Below are 12,956 nucleotides of genomic sequence, written 5' to 3'. Positions count from 1 at the left end.
TTGTCATATTGATTTTTTCCATTGCAGTTTAACTTATGCTATTAAAGTTGTACTGAAACATTCTGCGACCAAAAAGAATCTTATTAGAAAAATTGGAATACAAAATTTTTGTTTGTTGAAACGAAAATGCGTCTATTTACTCAAACTAAATGAAAGCCAATTTATCGCGCATGCAATGTGTTCAGTCTCATGTCTGTTTAAATAAAAATGTTTGTTTGTAATTAAACACAAAGCTACACAATAGGCTATCTGTGCTCTGCCCACCACGGGTATCGGAACCCGGATTCTAGCGTTGTAAGTCCGCAGACATGCCGCTGTGCCACCACTGGAGGGCAAATGAAAATGTAATGTGAATACTTAGATATTTAATTTATGGACATGAAAATAAAATAACAGACAAAAAACAAAAGTAGAGGTAGAAAAACACATTCCCAAACGCTATATTCACATTTCAAAACACTTATTAAGTAATTTGAACTGAAATTTTAGTTTATTCTTCTTTATACTATTACCGAGGCTGTGATTATAGCCAGCAAAGAACAAGTAATAAATTGCAGATAAACAGCGCTGATTTATATGGAGTTTAGTAATAAACATCCGCAGGCCGTTGAAAGTAATGGGTCAAATTTTGATAAATAGTTAAGAAGGAAGCCACCAGGGGTAGGGCGAATGTTGTTCTTAGAGAAGTCTGTCACTGTTCAGAAATGAAATATGTTATGCCGAAGGAAATGTGTATTGGTGAATATGTTAAAAGGTTAATATCATTTATATTAAAACTAATAATATAAAAGTTACATAGAACATTAAAACTAAGCTAGCAATGAGATATGCTTGAAAATAAAGTTATAGTTATTAAGAAAAATATCTTAATAGGAATGAAAATACTAACTACCGATGTATTGTATCCTTGATTCATAATTTCATTTAACTTATGAAAAACCTGAAGTACAACTTAACCTTGTATCAGTACATGTAAGTTACATTGTTTAATGATATGGAAAATTCTGAACGTGCCACCATTTACTGATGTTAACGTTATTAATGTGTAATGTTATTAATGTGTACATTTTTGAAGATTAAGGATAAGGTTTGGTCTACATAATATATAGTTTAAATTGAAAATTAACAGTAGGTTATTACACATTTACAGTTAAACTACAGTATAGATTACGTAAAATGTAAATAAATGATTGATTTTTATGTATGTTATTACTATAACTAGTAAGTCTTAAGTTTTATATCGTATTCTTACAGTATAATAATTTATATGAATTAATTTTTCAAAATTGTTTCAAATACAAGTCAAAACATTTAAGAACAGTAAATTACTAGCACTATATATAGCAGTAGGGCATGTACTTTAATAAAATTTTACCTTTCATTGTCAGTGAAACTTGAAATGTCATATAAAACTGAAAATCACAAAGTAATATAGTGAAGTCTATTAATAGCATTATTATTCATATTCTTTGTCAAAATTGCTTTGCTGTTAGAACCACTAACTTGCAAATTAACTTTCTTGAGAATGTATGTGTGTGTGTGTTGATAATAAGGATAAGTTTAATTTTTGTTGGGTTTTTAAGCTTATGGATGTGAAGACTTGCATTTAGATAAGTTCAGGAATGAAATTCTCAAAAAAAAGTATTGGTACTCAGTTGGGTGAAGTAGACCTGTTTTAGAAAAAGAAAAAAATCTACATGTAAACATAAAAGATGACAATTTGACTGTCAACGAAGAAGTGCTTTCTCATGGAACAATAGAATCCACGTGCATCCGAAAAAACAGCTCAAATAAGTCCTGGTACTAGCACTGCCTTAAAAAATAAGTTTCGGCACTCAGTAGTGGTGAATACCAGCAGAATTTCACCCCTGGATAAGTTACTATTCTGTCTTCTGTATCAGGAGATAAAAGGTTGCCATGTTGTTTTGTGATAACACATTATAATTAATTGCATTAGAAGTATTACACACACACACATATATATATATATATAGTAATTAATAAGATTTGAAAAGTTAATTTTGAATTCTTAAATCAAGTTACCTAGGCTTATATATATAAACATTTGGCTACATGAGACAGTTATTGTTATGAACTATTAATTTTCTTGTATGTAAAACCACTGAAAATTGCAATATTAAAAAAAATCTTAATATAACTGATGTACGTGTGTTATCATATAGTCCAAGATTGTTCCACTAGTTGTACAGGATAAAAAAACTCCCAGTTTGTTTGAGCATCTAAAGTAACTGTTCATGAGTATCAATTTTTTGTAGTAAATTTGTAGCACTTATGAAGTGAAATTTTGTTACAAAAATGAAGAGAAAATCTAATTGCAATTGAAGAATATAACATATTTCTGACTTTACAAACAGACCTCTAATAACTGACTGGATATATAAATCTCATTCAAGTAGCTTACAAGTATAACCATTTATAGTTATGGTATTTTTTATTCAGTTAAAGTTAAGAACATATTTTAATTTTTTAGTAAAATATTTATTGTCTTTTTTTAATAAACTGTATCGAAGGCTGTGATTTGCTTATTCAGAGTAAAAAGGTGTTTAATAATGGCTTCATATGAGTATTAAAATCCTAGTTTTGTTTACAAAAAACTTTGTCAAATGTATGGATAACAAATCATAATATTAATTTCACTTTTAATTCCTTATATCTCATTTACTAATTTGGTATTTATTACAAAGATATTTAATTGGATACATTTGAACTTCCTTTGCACATTGAGTGTGATATTTCTTGTACCCTATGGAGTAACTTGTTAAAAAATTTGGTTTACCCAGTAGCTGTACAACTTTGGAGAAGAGTTGTTGGTCAATGTCTTCCAAATTTATCTCTCTTAATAACTCCCCATCTTCTAGTTTTCCTATATATAGATCCTTATTCCTTGAAATACTTCATGTATTGATGTAGTTGCAGTTAATTTTGAGTGTCATCACTTATAATTATCCATTCCTTCATCCATATTCAAGATTTTTTGTGGTTATTCTTAATTTATTGTATCAGTTTATGATTTACAGCTCAGCCCATCATTTCTTTCCTTTGTAATCATCAATAACAATATTAATTGTTTTTTCTTCTTTATAACTCTGTACGAGTATTCAGAGTTTTGTTGTTTCTATGACTATCTGCTCAATATATGTAGTACATCCCCATAAAAAGTATACTCACTTGTAGTTATGTTTATCAACAAAAGTGGAACATTATTGAAATTGTTCAAGGAATTTCTGTTTACCAACTGTATCTTCCACTTAGTTTGGTATTTTTTCTTCTAATTTTGTTCATCAAAAGTGTGTTGTTTTATCCTCAAGGAAAGTTTATTAACTTTCTTTCCACACAAATCTCTTATTTTCTAAGATCTTTTCATTTCTTTGTTACTTCAGTATATGTTCATGTATTCATGGGTTTTTTCTGACTGGGACATTACTTTAGGACTTGGGGCTCTGATTTTATATTGCATTTTCCTTTTGGCTTCTTATTCAATTTTCATTTATTTAATAAAACATATTTCCTATTACTTAGGCCTGGTGGTTAAAGTGCTTGACTTGCAATCTGCATGTCGCGGGTTGGAATCCCTGTCACATTGAACATGCTCGCCTATTCAGCCATGGGGGCATTATAACGTTGTGGTCAATCCAACTATTCATTGGTAAAAGAGTAGCCCAAGAATTGGTGGTGAGTGGTGTTAACTAGCTGCCTTCCTTTTAGTCTATCACTGCTAAATAAGGGATGGCTAGTGCAGATAGCCCTCGTGTAGCTTTACGCAAAATTCCAAAAAAGTTAAAACAAATTCTACTACTTTTTTGCCTCACTCTACATCAAGTGATCTTTTATTCTATGAATTATTTTTGCAAAAATAATTTTTTGTTGTTATTTGTTCATTTTTCATGGTGTATTATTTTTTGTTCAAGCTTGGACTAATAAATCTGTATCATTACTGTGTTCCCTGAAATTGTTCTTTTTATTTCTCAGAAACAGCACAAATCCTTTTGAAAGAAGTGGATAGATCACTCAAGCCAATGAAGCAGTGATCTGTTGCTATTAGTAAAGCTATTAGAAATTTAGAATGTATTTATAGACATACTGATCACAAGTTAGTATAGTTAATTATTGATCTCTATACAAATCACTAGTTATTTCTCACTTGAAATGCAATGAACATTCATGATCTTTTTTTTTTCTAGGAGAAGATATTGAGTTATTGAAAAGGATTCAGGGGAGGGCTACTAGGATGATTTCAGGTAAAGCTGGGTTGGGCAATTAACTTGGTTAATTAATATAATTAATTATCTGTGAGCATTGATTACGTCGACCATTGCCACATACAATAATTGATTAATTGAAATTACAGTTAAGTTGGTTAATGCCCCAAAAATAATCAGCTAGTTGAAATTATTGTTTCCATTTATTTGCATTTTTGATTATCAAGTATCTTAGTAATTGAAATATTGCCATTATGATTTATCAGTATCATTTTGGATTAATTCAAGGCTGTTTGGCTTAATCAATGACTCACAAAACTAATCATCTAATCAAAATTAGTGTTTCCAATTGTTACTATTTTCGATTATTTCAACTATCCAAGTGAGAATAATTGATAAGTTGAATTAATGAACCTGATGATTAACTAATTATCAACTTCCACTAATCACTGTTCTGATTCTGGGGATTGAAGAGTTATCTTCTAGGTATAGGTTAAGTTCTCTTAATTTTTTTTTCTTTTTAAGGGTAAGAGGTGATGTTATTGAAGGTTAAAAATTATCAAGGGGATTGATAACATAAAGACCTTTAATTTCTTTGTGCTGTATTCTGAGCACAATATATATGTACAAATAAATAAGTTTAAGAATTGGAAAAGACAAGCAAGGCTCTAGTTAAGACAGTTTTATTTTTCTAACAGAGTGATCAGCCTATGTCATGAAATGCCATTAGTAGAAGGGATGCAGGTATTTTTATGGGATTTTAAGAGAGGAATCAAGGATTTTCTGAAGAATTAATGGTTGATTTAAATTTTTACTTTTCTCAAGGATGGATGCATAGGGACAACCATGAAGGTCCAACAGGTCTATGTTTTGTTAAGATGTCTTGCACTGAATCTTTAGTTGATACTCCCTACTGGTCTGTCTTCTCTTGTACAGGAGCATGCGGTGACTGTACAGGTTTATGATGCACCAGAAAATTAGCTGCACCCATGACGATGAAATTATATGGCGTTCAAAGACCACTTGTTCTCTAGAAGCTAATGGATTTTAAGGTGCTTTGAGGCTCTCCTTGACTTAAGATATGTTCAAATGAAGACAATATTTATGCCATTGTTTAAGAAAATTCTCAAGGCCTGAACAGGAGAGTCTTAAATAAAAATCAAAAAAACTATTACTCTTCCTAAAAATGATGAAAAACTTGCACTCATTTCAGTTATTCCCCTTGTAAATATGAAGTACTTATTAATGTTAGTATATGTTTCAAAATTCAAATGAATCATTTGGAATGAAAACTTTTAAAACGTTTTACATGATAAAACCTAAGTTTTCTGACATCAGATTATATATATCATAAAAACTAATTTCTCCCTTCCTATTGGCTTACACTGCCTCCATACTGAGTCACTGCCTTAAGAAAAAAGATGTTTAGGAATGATAAGAAGGTTCTTCCCCATTGGCCAAAATTGCAGATAGACTTCACTGCCTTACTAATCACAATTCCAAAAAAAAAAACATGCATGACTAAATAAATATAGAGGGCTTTCATAATTGCAGTGGGCCAACTGGAGAAGTGAAAATATTCATAAAATTACACAATATTGTGTGTAGCAATTAGATAGTAAAAAAAAAAACACTGTAAATGGAACAAACTGTTAAGACTTCCGACAGTTTGTTCCATTTACTGTGGTTTTTTATGCTCTAACTGGAAATATACTAACACAGCATTCAAGCAATGGAAAAGTTTTGGGAACAGGCATAAACATTTTTTAATAGTGCAGAGCATACAGATTTTGTTAGTTAGCATAATACTTTGCACTAGTGTGCTCTTTTGATGCTACACACCTTATTCTTGTAACCTTAACAACAGAAACAATCTGTTTTCTACAAAGCAAACTAAATAATACCGAATCTTTATATGATGTTCAACACAGATTTATCTTTTCTTGTAACCTTAACAGAAAAGACAAACTTTTATCAATGCCCTAACAAGATGGCTTTAGTTTCTGCTTATGGGATTTACAGTAGTTAGTTAATGTGAATGCTTTGTCAGTTTATCTTGTATATGACTTAAGTAGTTGTTTGGCAGTTGAAGTTTTATGCTTACCCTTATATCTTTCTGTTAGCATCATTCATTCTTATTCTTGGTATTAACTGTTTTCTGGTATTGTGTTATAGTCTTCCTGGATGATTTAAGCTCAGAGAAAGATATCTTAGTTTGCTTTACCTTCAGGTCCCATACTATATATATATTGCAAATTGGATTAGTCTCTTTGATATCTCCAGTGATTAATTAACCTGATAGGTTCTCTATGCACTGAATACCATGCCTTTATTGGAAGTTTGTTTTCATGGAAAATTGGTCTTCTGCTCTGTGTGATTGAAGTTTTCTTCTGAGTTGCAAAAACCATTACTTGAGGTTATCTTATATTGTCATGTCTGAACACTTACTGTCATTAATTATTTCTTTTTTTCAAGTGTATACTGAGGATACATTACTTGAGGTTACTTTATATTGTCATTTCTGAACACTTACTGTCATTAATTATTTCTTTTTTTCAAGTGTATACTGAGGATATTCTGGTGCTTACTTAGCATAAGTTGTTTGAATTTATTGTGAAACTGGTGTGGGACTTGACAAAATGAACCACGAATATTGATCTTGCCCCCATCTGGATTAAGGATGTACATAGTATCTAATGATTTCCATGGAAATTCCATGTGTCACAGGGTACTAAATAGTTTGGTGGATTTTATAAGTTGTTTCTGCTGATCAGTATTGAATTTGATTAGCAATTAGCAAATATTGCTTAGCATTTTTTAAACATTCATCATTTTAACACATTATGGCAACTACATCCAGCACTAAAAGTTTTAACTAATTGTAACAACATCCACTAATGAAAAAAAGAGGTAAATGGTGTGTTTTTATTCTAATAACACTTATATTCAGCTTCGAATGCTAATACTTAATTGTACCATACATGAGATTTCATGAACAAAATAGTTATTGGTATATAAAGTAAAACTTCAAAACTGCAAGAAATACCAAACACTTCAGCTGTCACAAAATAATGCAACAATCATTAATTAACCAGAGAAAGAAATGACTTGAAGATTAGCAACTGAACAAGGTTGCCACAAATCATTTTTCAAACTCATCTAGTTTTTTGTTTGTTTGTTTTGCAAGACCTCATCATTCTCTTCACATCATGGTCTCCTTGGTTTTTTGAAGAAGAAAATGTCTAGTGACTTTAGCAGTAATTACCCTTCTCACCACAGGCATCCTTTACTGTGTGTGTCGTGAGGTTTTGTAGTGAGTTCCATTAAAAATTTAATTAAAGTACTTTTTGTTTATTCATGTTTTACCAATTAGTATAGCATAAAATCATAGCTAATAATCTATATTTTAATACTATATAAGTTTTAAGTTCATAAGGCAATATTAAAAAAAAGATTCTGAATTTCCCCTAGTGTGAGAAATGTGACACTTGTTCTCTAGGCATCACCTCTTCTCTAATTTATTTACTACCCCTTCAAGAAGTACGAATTTTAACATAAATTACTGATTATAATGTTGTCATTGCTCAGGTAAAGCATAATTTTCATAGCCTTTAATTTTGTTTGGTTACAGAACCATCAAATAGAAAATCAGACCCCCTCTTGCCACACCCACCTGTCACATCTTCTCTTTCAGGATTTGTCAATGGTTCTCTCTTACATTTAATACTATATTATTGTTAACCTATAGAAAGCCAAGGTTTTCATCTATCAAATAATCTATTATATTATGTTGTTTTCTATACAGAAAAATAGTAATTTCTCTTTCAATACAAGCTTCGTTTCCATGGAAAACATATCGACTAACTTGGATGAATTTGTAAAGGCTTTTGTCGCATACTTAGAAAGGCAGAAAAATTGTGATAGTTATGGGACATTGTCTGATTTTGGCATGTGATTATTCTATGTTTTTTGATACATTATTTAATTAAATAAAAATTATTTAGTGTACTACTACCACCAGTGTAAAAAAGTCAGGTTAAGTGTCATCAACAGCAAAAAAAAGAAGACCCAGATAATTATTGTATTTCTTGTTTTTCATGTGTATTCTTTATCTATTATTATAAAAATAACTAAAATGTAAAAATAGGAAACTTTTAAATTTGTTTAGGTCAGATTAGATAAAGTAAATAATGATATAGTAAAAAATTTTCACGAGGAATGCACGTGAATAGCTCAGAGTAGTTCATTCGTAATGTAATTCAGTAGCGTGACGTGAGCTGCACTTTCCCCAGGTGATTTGCAACTTATAATGGCATGAATAGTACTACTAGTTAGATATGGTTCAAAGGGCAATAAAACAATAAAATTTAAGTATAAATAGATGTATACTGTTACAAGTTTAAAACTATTTATGATAAAGAAATGTAGTTTCATGTTACAATTTGAAGTCATTCTAGAAAGAAAAAGTATAATTTAGATTTATTTAAATTTTTTTGTGTGTGTAGATACGAGGACTGTCAAATTGAACAACCCTGTGTAGAGTTAGCATGGAGAAAATATAAAGTTTTACTGAAAAACAAATTTTTTTAATGTATTTTAGTATTTTTAATCTTAACATGAAAATCATTTTGCAATGGACTAGTAAAAAAAGGCTCAGTATATTCATGGACAAATCTTTTTTAAAAATACTTCATTAAGAAACAGATTTCTGTGTATAAACGGCTTGAAATTTTTAACAAAAGTCTACCAGATTTTGTGAAGATACACATACTGTATTAAAAGTTATAGTATTAAAGCTATATACAAGTAAAAATGGTGATGTGGTTAGTTCTTGGGACAGAGCCAGTATTGAGAGAGTTCGTAACCGGCTCAATTCTAAATATGCAGTGCATGTACTGTATGTATGTAGTATAGTCTAGTTGGCTAGACTGCAAGTGCTGAGTTTGTGCATTCCAAACATCATGAACAGACTACTACAAAGTGTGTATGCAATATGCACATGATAAAGTGTGAAAATACTTTATGTGCCATTTTACAGGATTATCAGGTATATCAAACTGAAATGTTATGGCACTTTCACTGTGTTGTTGGAGGTCTCAAAGACAACATAATAAAAAAAAAAGAATGACATGCATGTTATTCTAAGCAAAGAAGAAAGTGATTCACAACTGGGGTTGTTTTGATTCACAAATTGTGATATGAACTCGGATATTTTTTCCTCTGTGTCAAATAATCAATTTGTTCTTTTGATGTTAAGTATCTAAGTACTTTTGTACATTGTGTACCACTGAAGTAAACAAGGAATACAGATAGCTGTAAGAAGGTAGGTGCATGTATTGGTTAATTATCTTCAAAGTATTATACAGATTTTCACCACATTTTATACTTTCAACAATGCTTCTGTGATGTAAACATGTGTAATGTATTTCTAATAATACTTTACTACAACATGTGTTTGGGTCAGAGGATGCTAATCACTCCATTTTGATGAAGTTAAGAACTTAAAAATCAAGCAAATAGACATAAGGTTATTTGACTTGTCTAGCTCATAACTTTTACTGTTGAAATATCAAACAATCATGTAATTTTCAATTTAAATAGCTATGTTTTTATTGGAGAGAAGTAGTAGTTTGTATGTTAAATACCAGGGAAAAAGAATCACCACATCTTTAAATGGAAAAAAATCTTAATTACTGACAACACATCAAGGCTATCCTCACCCTCCCACCCTTCATCGTTCAGGAAATTGTTGATTCCCCTTTAAAGTAATGGTCTTTACTACTTCTGACAACAACTCTTTCAATAAACCAATCACCCTTTTAGAAAAATAAAACTGTCTTGACTGGAGCCTAGTCTTCCAAATCTTATCCTCTCACCCTATTATCTTTATAATACATCACAAAGAAATCATAGACCTTTATCCTATTGATTCCCCAGATAATCTTGTAAACATCATCACTTTCCTTTTTTTTTTTTCTTAATGGAAAGCAATTTTATTATGTAAAAAAAAAGATATAAAAAAGTTAGTAGTAGATTCACATATGTATCATTTGGTATTACTGTATACATAATGATCTGAACATAAGTTATCACAGTTAGCACCATTTCGTACTTCAACTTTTCACTTCATATCTCAGCTAACCTTACAAAGATGACTTGGCAAATATTCATACTATAACAGCTTTTTTTATACTTTAACCCTTTGATTGCAACTGCTTTAAATACACATAGAATTTTTACAAGCTGTACACTGTATACAGCAAGTCAGAGTCAATGGATTAAGATTTATTCATTAGCATTCCTTTGAACTTATGCCATATCTGTACCAGTCATCCTGTTTTATGTTATTCAAGATGGAGAAACTTAATTACATATTATATGATTAACTTTATCCTCTTTTGTAAATATAGTCGTGTCTAGAGATCTGATATGTATACAGTATGAAAGATGTTTGACCAATTTTCTCAGCATTCTGTGCTTCCTTCTTCCATTGATTTACTTTATATTAATGACAGATGATTTTCTTTGTCTCACTATTTTAATTCATTATTTGTATCAATGGTTGTTTTAGTTGTCTTTTTCTCACCACAGTAAACTTATATTTATATAGGACTTATAAAATATGTAGTATTGATGTTATTAATTTATTCTTCTAAATTATTTAGCCTGGCAAGCTATTTAAGATTCCAAAAATAAATATGAAGCCTAATCTATCATCCTATTTAAATGCCTTTTGTCACTTGAGTTATTTGTAAGTAACACTAAACTTATATATGCATATTTTATAAAGTTTTATTGTCAAATACCTTTTCATAAAATGAAATATGGTAAGATTAATGATTTTGTAATGCATTCCTGTTCTTCATATTTGTAATGCAATTCCATTGTCACTCTTATTCTTGAAATATGGAATAACTATTAGATTTTTATTTATGATCATGTACAATCAGATAAAACTGATTTGAGACATGAAAATTATCTGTTCACATTGATTAAATTCCATATCATGAGCTGCTGAGTACTGCAGTTTCAAGTTAACTTTGCTCTTGTTATTCAATAATAATAATAGAGAATTGATCATATTTGTAAAACTGTGCAGATGTTTAACTACACCATGTTTTTTAGCTTTACAGGTTCTGATAAAAAAAAACAAACAAACCTTGATTTGAAGTAGATTATGAGTGATGAAGAGTGGGAAAATGCTCTTTGTCAGCATTATAGAAAAGAAGCTTTGCAAGACAATCTTCATCTGCACTTCTGTCAAGACAAACAATTTGCTTTCACCATAGCCAGCTGGGAGTTTTATGACACAGCATAATTTACTATATGTATTGCCTGATTAATCCTTGGCAATGTTTTGTTCCATTCTGATCAGGACTTGAGAAATTTGGCATGATGGAGTTAGAGATTAAATCAAACTTATTTGCTTGACTTATAAGATGGACAAGAACTCCCAGGTAAGTAAATTGAAATTTGTGAAATAAATGGTATATTATTTTGTGGTCAAAGCCACTTGTAAACACCATAAAAATATGAAAGTTGTCATAAATTCTATATTATGTATATGTATACATATTTTCAAGATGTAACTTACCAACTGTTAAGGTCAGATTTTAATCAATCAACGTGAACTTCCCATAGTAATATTACATATTCATATGAAATAAGGAGGTAGATACTTCAATATTTAACTTCTTACTGAAAAGCCAGATCATAATATGAGAATGCTATATTATCACATGAAAAAGGATTTAGTTTGTTATTTGTACAATAGCCGAATGACCAATACAAGTATTGATGGAATTTCATATTTCAATGCATTTCATACAATGCACTATGATACAGTCATTTACTTTGCTATCTGAGATAAGATGTTTATGGGAATTACTGTAATAAAAAACCTCAAGCTACGTGTATTTAATGTGGATATTTATCATGTGAAGTTATACATATTTATGGAGAAGTAGCTAATTACATACGTTATCTTTAGTTGCAGCTGATGTAAATGTTTATCCTTAAAGTCACTGTTATTGTTGTGTTCCATATTATTTTGGATTTAATAGTTTGGTGTGATGTTGAAAATATTGGTTGCTGATGTAATGTTGTAGTTATTAATTTATCAATTTTTTACATTAATCAGTTATTTATTTTAAAGGATAATAAACTTTTTTTTCCTATGTTTAATGTAAGCATGGTCGCAAGGTGAATTTCTTTTATAATTGTTTTCAATTCAAAAAGGTTTCCTTTGTCTATATCTGTGTACTTGTTGTTAGAGTAAAAACACTACCAACTTTCCTGAAATTTTGTTAAACTATACAAGTCAAGTAAACAATACATGATTTAGAATATCAGTTCTTTATTAGTGGATTGTACCCTGCTGGGGAGAAGGGGCATCAAACTTTCCCAGGGAGGGGGGTGATCACTTGAATGTTGTTGTAATAATTTACAAAAATAAAAAAATATAAAAACATATTACAAATTAGCACTCTGTTATTATTATTGTATTTATAATAATAAAAAACAAATGATAACAATCCCAATAAAAGATAAGATGGCTTTCTATAACTCATTTGCATATGCAAAAACTTTTCGTACACAACAGAACTCTCAAGAAAAAATTCAAATTTCTGTTATTTCTGTTTACTCCTTTGACTTGAAAGAATTCAATATTTTCTATGCATTTCAGTAAGATATACTAAAGTAAAAATGCGGATACTGACTTTTTATCACTGATCT

General features: G+C 30.0%; 1 long non-coding RNA gene across 1 annotated transcript; it reads left to right on the top strand.

Moving 5' to 3' along the window:
- The first annotated feature begins 671 nt into the window (after window positions 1-671).
- Window positions 672-12,647, top strand: LOC111088111. Its single transcript, XR_002612712.1, has 3 exons — window positions 672-754; window positions 4,203-4,259; window positions 11,346-12,647. It is a non-coding gene; the product is annotated as an uncharacterized LOC111088111 (long non-coding RNA).
- The last annotated feature ends 309 nt before the right edge of the window (window positions 12,648-12,956 follow it).

The sequence above is a fragment of the Limulus polyphemus genome, unplaced genomic scaffold (assembly GCF_000517525.1).
Source record: "Limulus polyphemus unplaced genomic scaffold, Limulus_polyphemus-2.1.2 Scaffold86, whole genome shotgun sequence".
Lineage (NCBI taxonomy): Eukaryota > Metazoa > Arthropoda > Merostomata > Xiphosura > Limulidae > Limulus > Limulus polyphemus.
This window is presented reverse-complemented; position numbering and strand designations above follow the sequence as displayed.